The following is a 10,930-nucleotide window of genomic DNA, read 5'->3' as shown; positions in this document are numbered from 1 at the left end:
CACATAACTTCTCTATACTTAGCCGAAATTCTTCCCCGAATTTTCCAAACTCAATCTTCATATTATTCCACATTGATTCCACGTACTTAATTTCTATATTTATTCCCACTTAATATTTTTCTTCAACTTTTCCAATATTATTTTCTCCTTTCAAATCTCCATTCCTTCTTTCACCAATCACACTAACTGTTTTCAACAACCTATTTATATACAAATTTCATTACAATTTTACCAATTAAAGCTCAACTTAAATTATTCAAGGAAAATCTACTTAACACTTAGAAATTTCCTTCCCCTTAACTTAGGATTTAACTTTTACTTAGTTAATTCCTTTTATCACTTGCTTAAGTAAGGAAAATAGAAATCCGAGTTTCACACCCATATCCTAGATTACATTTACCCTTGCATTTTATGTTTCACATTTTTATCTCTTCCATACAAAAACCCCCCATTTACCCTCCTAGTTAGGAAATTGGCTTAACGAAACAAATCGCGCTTCCCTGCGGATCGATCTAGACTTACCACTACACATTCTCCATCCATTTTAAATTTTTACAGGAATTAAACTGCCCTCCTCATTTTTAACTACAGTAACACCTATTTTCTTAGGCATTACGTGTATAGGACTGACTCATTCACCATCAGCAATAGGGTAGATAATACTTGCATCGAGGAGTTTAAAGACCTCTTTCTTAATGACCTCATTCAGGACAGGATTCAAACGCAGTTGGGGTTGCTGACAAGGTTTAGCTCCTTCTTCAAGAGAAATATAATGCATACACACAATGAGACTAATACCTTTGATATCCGCCAACGTCCACCCAATGACAAGCTTGTATGTTTGCAAGACCTTCACCAATTTCTCTTCTTGCTCATTGGCTTCTCCTAGATAGGCATACTTCATATGATAAGGAAGCTCTTTTAGCTCCACTTTAGGTGCCTACACGACAAAAGGACGCACCTTTCCAGATGAATCATTATCAGAACAAGAAGACAAAATGTATACCACATCCAAACTTGTCATATGGGATGAGTCAAATGTGCCATTATCCTGGTATGCAAATTTTGCTTCCATATTTTTCTCTTTTTCCTTTAGGGATGCTTGATAGAGATCAATTAAATGTTTTGACGTATGATAGGTATGTGATCAATGCCTAGTCATTCCGCATCAGGAGCATTTATTTTCAATACTTTTTGAACTCTTATTTTGTGAAGCTTTTCCTTTGTGATCATTCTTTTGTGTGGTTTTTTTTATTTTTTATTTTTTAAAAATTTGAATGATTAGAATGACCACCACAAAAATAATAATTATTTCTTCATCTGCCATGGTCACGACTCCGACCATGACCACGACTTCAACCATGATTAGTATTAAAATTCACATCATTCACTTCAAGGAATAGTGTCGTTTCAGTTGATCGAGATTCATGATTTTTCATCAATAACTCGTTATTTTGTTCAACTACGAGAAGACATAAAATTAGTTTAGAATATTATTTAAAACCATTCTCTCGATATTGCTGCTGCAATAACATATTTGAAACATAAAATGTAGAAAATGTCTTCTCTAACATATCAACATCAGTAATTTTGTCTCCGCATAATAACAATTTCAAACTGATTTTAAATAATGCAGAGTTGTAATCACTTACTGATTTGAAATCTTGTAGCCTTAAGTTCATCCACTCATAACGAGCTTTAGGAAGAATAACTGTTTTTTGATGTTCATACCTCTCTTTCAATTTTTTTCTATAAGATACATGAATATTTTATTGTAAGGTACTCTATTTTCAATCTCTCGTGGAGATGATGACGAAGGAAAATTATAGCTTTTGATCTGTTCTCACTGGAAGTCGTATTTGCTTCTTTAATAGTCTCTCAAAGATTCATAGTATCCAGGTAGATTTCGACATCAAGTACCCATGACAAATAATTATTGTCGTTAATACCAAGGGTGAAAAATTTTAATTTTGTGAGATTTGTCATGACAACACTATAATAAAATACTATATTTATATTAGAAATTTAATATATATTAAATATGCAAAATAAAGTTAAATTTATTAATTATAATGAAGAAAGAAAAACTGACATACCTTTAGAACCTACCTTTAACGAGGAAAACGATAGGAGCTCGTGCTGATAACGTATTGTGAATTTGAGAAATACAACGGTGCATAACTAGAACACATATATTGAAAAAATATGATATAATAAGAACATATAATAAAATAAATAAATTATAAAATAAATATAATATAATATATAAATATATAACATAAATAAATAACAAAAAGTAGATAAAAATAACAAAGAATGAATTTCTCCACTTTCTCCAATTTTTGGATTGATCACTGTCTTCCAAAATCTATCAAATATCACTCTAATTTGACAAGTAGGGCATGAATTACATGCTAATCTTGAAACACGTGAATAACATAACTAACACATATTCAATAGATATTAATAATAGACATCTATATCAAGTCTAATTTAACATATTTATAATATAAATAATGTTTTAAAAAAAAGCGATAATTTTCATCTTCTCTACCTGGTCATCCATCCGCGGGACCCAAACAACCGATTAGGGATTTGGGAGCCGTGAATTGCAGCGCACGAGCGATCCCTCTTTGTGCTCTTCGACTCGGGCCAATTTCTCAGCCATGTCGTCCAAGCAAGGTACGTCATTTCCTTATCCTTTTGGAAAATGTTAGCTTTTAATTTCGATTCGATCATCTTTGTCTATGCTACGATATATGATTCGATTCCCTTTTTAATTTTTTTAATTTTTTACCATTTAAACTTGATATGGAGAATCGATTTTGTCCTATATTTTTGTAGGAGGGAAAGCAAAGCCGTTGAAGCAACCCAAGGTTGAGAAGAAAGAATATGACGAGGTATGCTTTGAATTTATTATTTTATGGTTCTTTATTTTGAATGCAACTTTTGGGATCGTAGAGTTTCAATCTGCCTTACTTTCATTGTTTGGTTGTGTGTTTTTGGGTAGAAATCAGGATACTGGATTGTTTGTTCTTAAACATTAGGTGGAATTTGCCGTAACGAGTGAATCGACAAGTCCAATGCCTTTTTTTTGTTTTGGCTAAATCTGACTAGTAGAATGCCTCTCCACCTTGTATTGTGCCCAAAGAGAGTTTCTTCATGTTCGTTTCTCTCCTACATCAAATCTGTATTCGTTGGTTCATCTTCTCTTTCTGGAACGTCCCATTTCTACTTATGTTCATCTCGGAACCAGAGCACTAAAGCCCACTCAGTCCGACCATCTCCAAGACCAGCTCTTGAGCCCACTTTGGAGCAATCGCTGGTGTCTTACTATGCTTCTCTCCTTCAATCTTGCGTCATCCGAAAGGCGATAGAGCCTGGAAAGCAGCTTCACGCTCGTATGTGGCAAATGGGTATTAGTTTCAACCCTCTCTTGGCTACTAAACTAGTGAATCTTTACTGCATTTGCAACTCTTTGACAAATGCTCATCTCTTGTTTGATAGAATTTCCAAACGAAATCTGTTCCTTTGGAATGTTATGATTCGAGGTTATGCTTGGAATGGACCATATGAGGTTGCAATTTCGCTTTACTACCAAATGCAAGATCATGGTCTTGTGCCCGATAAGTATACCTTCCCATTTGTGCTCAAAGCTTGCTCTGCTCTCTCTGCCATGGAAGAGGGAAAGAAGATTCATAAAGATGTCTTACGCATTGGGTTGGAGAGTGATGTATTTGTTGGTGCGGCCCTAATTGATATGTATGCTAAATGTGGTTGTGTAGAGGGTGCTCGACAGGTGTTTGATAAAATTGATGAGAGAGATGCTGTGTGTTGGAACTCCATGCTTGCAACTTATTCTCAAAACGGGCAACCAGATGAGTCACTTGCTCTATGCAGAGTGATGGCGTTTGATGGGGTGAAGCCCACTGAGGGGACACTTGTCATCTCCATCTCAGCTTCAGCTGACAATGGCCTTCTACCTCAAGGGAAGGAGCTTCATGGTTATAGTTGGAGACATGGATTTGAGTCAAATGACAAGGTGAAAACTGCATTGGTGGATATGTATGCCAAGAGTGGCTCAGTTAATGTTGCTAGGAGTTTGTTTGAGATATTGGAGGAGAAGAGGGTAGTCTCTTGGAACGCCATGATCACTGGGTATGCAATGCATGGTCATGCTAAGGAAGCTTTGGACTTGTTTGAGAAGATGAAAGGGAAAGCTCTACCTGATCATATAACTTTTGTTGGAGTTCTCGCTGCCTGCAGCCATGGAGGGTTGCTTAATGAAGGGAAGATGTATTTCAGATCAATGGTAAGTGATTACATTATATGTCCGACTGTTCAACACTACACTTGTATGATTGATTTACTTGGTCATTGTGGTCACTTGGAAGAAGCATACAACCTCATAATGGAAATGAGAGTAGAGCCAGATGCTGGTGTCTGGGGTGCGTTGCTTCACTCGTGCAAAATCCATGGCAATGTGGAGATGGGTGAGCTAGCACTAGAGAAGCTGATTGAGCTTGAACCTGATGATGGCGGGAACTATGTTATTCTGTCAAATATGTATGCTCAAGCTGGTAATTGGGAAGGAGTTGCAAGACTAAGGGATCTAATGATGGATAAGGGCTTGAAGAAAAGTATTGCTTGTAGTTGGATAGAAGTGAGAAACAAAGTTCATGCCTTCTTGTCAGAAGATACTTCTCATCCTGAGTCTGAAGCAATCTATGCCGAGTTAAAATGGATAGGGAAGTTGATGAAAGAAGCTGGCTATGCACCGCAAATTGGGTCAGTTTTCCACGATGTTGAAGATGATGAAAAGGTTGATATGGTGTGTTGTCATAGTGAAAGATTGGCCATTGCTTTTGGACTCATCAGCACACCTGTGGGAACTAAGCTCTTGATTATTAAGAACCTTCGAGTTTGTGAGGATTGTCATGTTGCAATCAAGTTCATATCGAAAATCACTGAGAGGGAAATTACTATTAGAGATGTTAATCGTTATCATCACTTCAAAGATGGACATTGCTCTTGTGGTGATTTCTGGTGAACGGCTGGATAAGAATTTTGAAAACTCCAACTTGGGTGACAAACATGGGAAGTAGATGTAATCTTATTTTGCTATGGATGAGAATTGAAGAATTTTGGGTATAACAATTAAGGTATTCTTGTCCAAAGTAAGGATTTTCTTGCCGTGAATAACCTTGAATCATTGGAAATGAGAAATTAATTGTGAAGCAAAAGCAATAACCTTGGCCAATAAAAGGACCCTTTTACTCTTGAACTAAGGAAGGGTCGAGACATTGAGCAGCTACCCTTTTCGCCTTCCATTTCCAAAAATAAATAAATAAATAAATAAATAAAAGGTCAAGGGATCAGTGGAAAAGGCTCGTAGAGCATTTGAGTCTTGACTAATAAACTTGAAAGGACTTCTTCGGCTTCCTCTTTCTTTTCTACATCCGAACTGGCAAATGAAGTCTTAATGCTGTAAAGGATTTTATGCTTCAAAAGTTTCAAATGTGGGGTGCCCACTCTCAGGTTCTCATCAAAACTCCTCGAGGAGAAATGTTTACATTTAAGTAATGTGCACCTGATTTATGGGTTTGACATAGCTTTTTGCCCTTTTCACTATAAGCTAAGACATTTTTGTATTATTTTTTTAAATTTTTAGTTCAATAAGTAATTATTTCTGTCCATTCCATTCACCGGGGGGAAGGGAAGTTTAAGCTAAAATCATTAATTGATGCTCTCACTTGAAATTACTGCCTATTCCATTTATTAGTCATTTTTAATCAATGGTTGCTTTCATGGAAAGGAAGATGGAGAGAACTTGTATCTGTAACTTTCTGTACCTTAATTCGATGTGGAGAATTTTTTTTTGTTGTCAGCTAAGTAGCATGACAAGGTAGTGGTTAAAAGGCCCGTATTATCTTCAGAACTACGGTTTGAATTTTACTGGATTTTCTCAACAGGTGGATCTGGCCAAAATTCAAAAGAAGAAGGAAGAGGAAAAGGTGAGAACCATTACTTTTGAAGTTGAGACTGTCTCATAACTTTTCTTGTGGTCCATCAGCCGTCACGAAGATTGCTACCAACTATAGTTTTGAGTTTGATGTTTTGCAGGCGCTCAAGGAACTTAGAGCAAAGGCTCAACAGAAGGGGACCTTTGGAGGTTCTGGCCTGAAGAAGAGTGGGAAGAAATGAGAGTTCCCTACACAATATCAATATATGTAGAACACTTGTGCTGAAATTGCAGGCTTGTGATGTCTTTTTGATCAATAAATTGTTGACTGCTGCATGAATGCATGAATTTGAATAAAGTAAAATCCAACGTGATCCTACTTTCTTGTTTTGTTCTGTGTAAAAGCCTGGAAGATCATATGCTCGTGTAAGGGGTCTAAATGGTTTAGTTCGACTCGGTTTTAGTAGAAAATTGGAACCAAACCTATTAATTGATTAAAAATATGAAGAAACTGAAACCGAACCAGGTTCAATAGTAAACTGAACCGCTCAGACCGGTGGTTGGGGCGGTTGGGTTCTCGGTTTACTGACTGACACTGTGTGGGCGCAGACTCACTTGCAGAAGAGGGATTATCTTGTAAATTTCGAAAATTAAAACAAAATCCAGCATCACCCAATTTTGTACTCGCAACCTTGTGTACAAAGGTGCACAAACTCGCCAACTTGACCAGAAGGCTATTGCCGCATAATATATGTATTTAATTGGCCGACTCAGTTTTGCAATTCATTTTCCTGCCCAACCTGATTCGAACTGAAAATTTTAGGTTTTAACATATTTTCAACTCAAAACCGCTAACTCGACCGGTTTCAACTCGAACCGACGAGCGGTTTCAGTCAGTTTTGGCAGTTATATTGGTTTGTTGGTTTTTTCTTGCACCCCTAGCTCGTGTCCTTTGTCTTTTGAATGGAATGAATATAGAAGCTGAATGCTTCTCAATAAATATATCTTTTTAAGTTTTTTTTTTTTTTTTTAGAATATTTTAAACTATATTTAAACCAAAAGCTAAAATGAATTGTTAGGCTAGGCACCGGTGAAGGGGAAGTTTTTTGGGAATTGGGATTGAAATTTAGTTGTAGGTAGGATGTTCATGGATTGAGTTGGGTTGAAGGAGTTTTTAGATTCAACTCAATTGTTTGATTTGTTAATTTCTTTAATCTAAATAATCTCTATTAAAAAATGAATTCAACCTAACTATGAAACATTTGGGTTGGGTTGATTCGGGCTAATCGGATTATTTATTCAAATTTATGTTCTAAAAAGAAGTAAGATGTTAATACGAAAAAATTTGATTGAATTATTTTCATATATTGAATTAATATTTAAACGTGTTTTTAATTTATATAATGATTTTTTTCTTTGCAAAATGTTAAAAAACTATTTTTAGGAGTTATTAAAGTAGATTATCCCAAAAAAAAAAAAAATTTATATAACTTATATAAATATATGTATATAATTGCATCATAAGTTTATGTGTGTGTGTATATATATATATATATATATTAAAGTTAACAATAAGTTTGGGTTGATTTAGGTTGGTTTGAGTTATTTTAGGTGAACCCACTGACTCTACCTACAAAATTTTCTTTTATTTAAACCCAACCTAATTCAAATGAGTTGATAACCCAAATTGTATAGGTAGCAGCAGAGCCAGAAATTTTGTATATGGGCACTATGTAATTAAAAAAATTGTACAAAAATGTAAAAATAAATTTCATAGCTCGATAGATTAACTAATTTAGTACATATTACAACTCTTCTTTACGAGTTTTCATGTTTTGAAATTGATCCAAATTTCTTGAATGAAAAAAATATGATTCTGAGACTGACAAAGACCTTGTAAATATATTCTATGAACTTGATCTTAAATATTATTATTATATTTAGAAATTTTAGTTTTTAGACTATGATTTGCAGGTAGTTCTTCTAATTGATTTCTACATATAATATATTAGAATCAAAGGTATGTTTTCCTTTTGAAGATGATGACTCTATGGTCTCTATTGTTATTTTTCTTTTAAAAAATATATCCATATTAATATAGAGTTATCTCTACAGAGATATTTCTCAATAAAAATATTATGAATTATTACATAGATTTAAAAGTACGAAAATTAAAAAGATTAAGAAAATTTTGAAACTTACTTGTGAATGGTATGATACATATATCCTGACGAGAAACAAGAAACTTATTTTGTAGCTTTAGTTCTGAAATTAATTAAAATAAATATATAATAAGTAATACAAATATGAAAAATTAGGTTAAAAAAATTAACGATACATTTTTAATAGATTGTGAGAGTAAAAATTTTAGATTGAAAAAAATATCTATATTGAAATTGCTGCTAATTTATTATTATTATTTTTATCATTGTCTTATTTTTTAAAAATTTCAGAAAGGTTAAATTAACATTTGGCTCCATTATCGCCACTAGAATTCGATTTTTTATGAGAGTGGCTTGAAAGTCTTCGGATAACTCAGTCATCATCTGAATTCACTTTCTACGAGCTATTTAGTTCTTTGACACGTTCTTCCATAAGGGCAACAGAGCCCGACAAGCCATCCTCGCACTCGAAATTACCAGTTTTCATAGCTTTTGCTTCAGGGTCCTAACCCTTGTTAACAATTCCTTTATGGGCATCCTATCCAAGTGTTCAGCCACCATGTTGATTTTATTGGCCTTGTTAGAGACTTCTTATAACCACGTTTCTCAGAATCGAACTTGATTAGAGACTTCTATTAGATACAACATTTGCTCTTCTATCTTGACCAACTGGTCAACATGGGACTTATCCAACTGTTTCGTAGCGGACATGATCATAACTTCTCAACTTCACGAACCAACTTGGCTCTAATACCAACGGTCACAATCGCCTTTTCGAAAGCTTCACTTAATGATTGTACGATACTTGTTCCCGCTCAAAAACAAGTTAGCCAATTTGAATTCAGATCGCCGATGGCACACCGAGTAACTTTCACAACTTCTACCCCTGTTTCAGAGAAAACGAGTTTAGAGGAAAAAGTTTTTGTAAACATTTGAAAGCATGATTTGAGCAAAGAAAGATTGTAGTAGGCTAGAAAGCAATAAGCAACAACAACTACTTTATAGCACACCACTGGGTATGAGGAGATGATGATTAGTCTTACCCCTATATAGTACATTCTAAACAAAAGGAAATCCGCCACCCTTGCATATGGAAATAGGCGAGAGGTCATACACTAAGAAAAGTACATAGAAAGTAAACTAACTAGCAAAATGAAATATATAGGATGAAAACATGGTAAAAAGAGGTAGAGGGGGACATGCGACCATGGGTAACACACCTTGGACAAGCATGGCCATGACATTCTCTCCCACTCAATTGGTTGACGTCCCCGTCAATCGTCTCTACCCGAACTCAACAAATTGTTGAGTAATTGCCTTAAGGTCTTCTGTGCACTCCCAACGAACTTCTCTATCTTGGAGGTTTTTCCACCTCTCCAGAAACTCTTCCAAACCTTGTCTTGGTCTTCTAACTTTACTGCTTCTTCCAACAAGTCTCTCATTGACTTCTTCCTCTGTCGTTCTCTTCGTCGTGGTAGGCGAACATGTCATAACACTACATCACTCATCAACATGGTCAGGGTGATAGGGCTTCAATCTACTTATGTGGATGACAGGATGAATCTCCAACCACGACGGTAATTGCACCCAATAAGAGGCTTTCCCAACCTTTTCGATGACTTCCATTAGTTCTTCATATCTCCTCATGAGGGGACGTTCTCTTTGGCTTCGCAATCGAAACTATTTTGGACGCAATCTTACTCGAACTTTGTCCCCTGGTAGGAACTTTCGGAATTTGGAACCTTTTCCTCCTCTTTGGAGGCAGGGACTTGTGTAAGTTATCCGACTCGACAACGCAACACTTTTCAAAGACACACAGAATTCTTAAGGGGCTTTCCCTTCCATGGTTTCAATTAACTCATGGGTAAGGTCCCTCTCCAACTGGAGGGCCGAGATCATCTTTATCTCGTTCGACTATTTGATCTCCACATGCACAACGGTGGGCGTAGATCCTATGATCACTAAGAATTTGGAGAGGGGTATATGAATTACCTTGTGCTCGAGCAAGAATTTCATTTCCAACACCATGTCAAATTCGTCCATTTTAATGATCATGAAATCGACAGGGCCACTCCAATCCCCCAACTTTATGACCGTTCTCTTTATTATTCCTGTAATAGGCAATGCCACAAAGTTCACTGTTTTTCATTTTTCTTACGCCTCCTTCACAACGCAGATTCAACCATCCGGCTTCTATTTCAGACATAAAATTATGGGTGGTTACAAAGTCGACCATAGTACTCTTGACCGATCTATGGTTGACCCAAACATTTATATACATCAATCCACCTTTTCGGGATTCCTTATTTCTCCCATATTCCTCTGGAGGGGCAGCTAAGAATTTTAGAGCCCCAACTCATGGGGTTTCATCTTCCTCTGCTTGTATATTCTCGTCCTCTGTATGAACAACTTTTCTTTTCAAGTCCAAGGTTAATGAGGCTTGAAAGGCATTAAAGGCTACTCATTTCGGACACTTGCTTGCCTTGTTCTACCCCTTGCATATATAATAGAATGGGGACTGATGAAAATTTTGTTGATTTGGCCCTCGCACGTATTACCAGTCTTCAGTTGAAGTGGTTTGCCATCCCCATTGATGTCTCTGTCTCCCCCATTATTGCTCGATGGGCTTGAACAGTTGCTCTTACTCCCTCTAGTTTGGGATCTCGAGTGTTACCTCATCTCTTGAGATTCATCAGTTAAGTCGAACAATCATTCGACCGCTGCATACGTGTCTGGAAGATCCTGTACTCCTTGTTCATATAATTTTGTTTTTACCCACGATTTCAGACCTTCGACAAAACATAAA

General features: G+C 36.0%; 1 pseudogene across 2 annotated transcripts; it reads left to right on the top strand.

Moving 5' to 3' along the window:
• The first annotated feature begins 2,539 nt into the window (after positions 1–2,539).
• On the top strand, positions 2,540–6,341 carry LOC120086026 (putative pentatricopeptide repeat-containing protein At3g23330 pseudogene; annotated as a pseudogene). 2 transcript variants are annotated; one of them, XR_016531948.1, is made up of 5 exons: positions 2,557–2,682; positions 2,845–2,900; positions 3,011–3,416; positions 3,508–6,014; positions 6,124–6,341. The product of XR_016531948.1 is annotated as a putative pentatricopeptide repeat-containing protein At3g23330 pseudogene, transcript variant X2 (transcript). The 2 variants fall into 2 exon arrangements; XR_016531947.1 differs by having other exon boundaries at positions 2,540–2,682; positions 3,011–6,014.
• The last annotated feature ends 4,589 nt before the right edge of the window (positions 6,342–10,930 follow it).

The sequence above is a fragment of the Benincasa hispida genome, chromosome 9 (assembly GCF_027475165.1).
Source record: "Benincasa hispida cultivar pf3 chromosome 9, pf3_genome.v1.1, whole genome shotgun sequence".
Lineage (NCBI taxonomy): Eukaryota > Viridiplantae > Streptophyta > Magnoliopsida > Cucurbitales > Cucurbitaceae > Benincasa > Benincasa hispida.
Note: the sequence above shows the minus strand (reverse complement) of the source record. Positions and strands in the feature narration are given on the sequence as shown.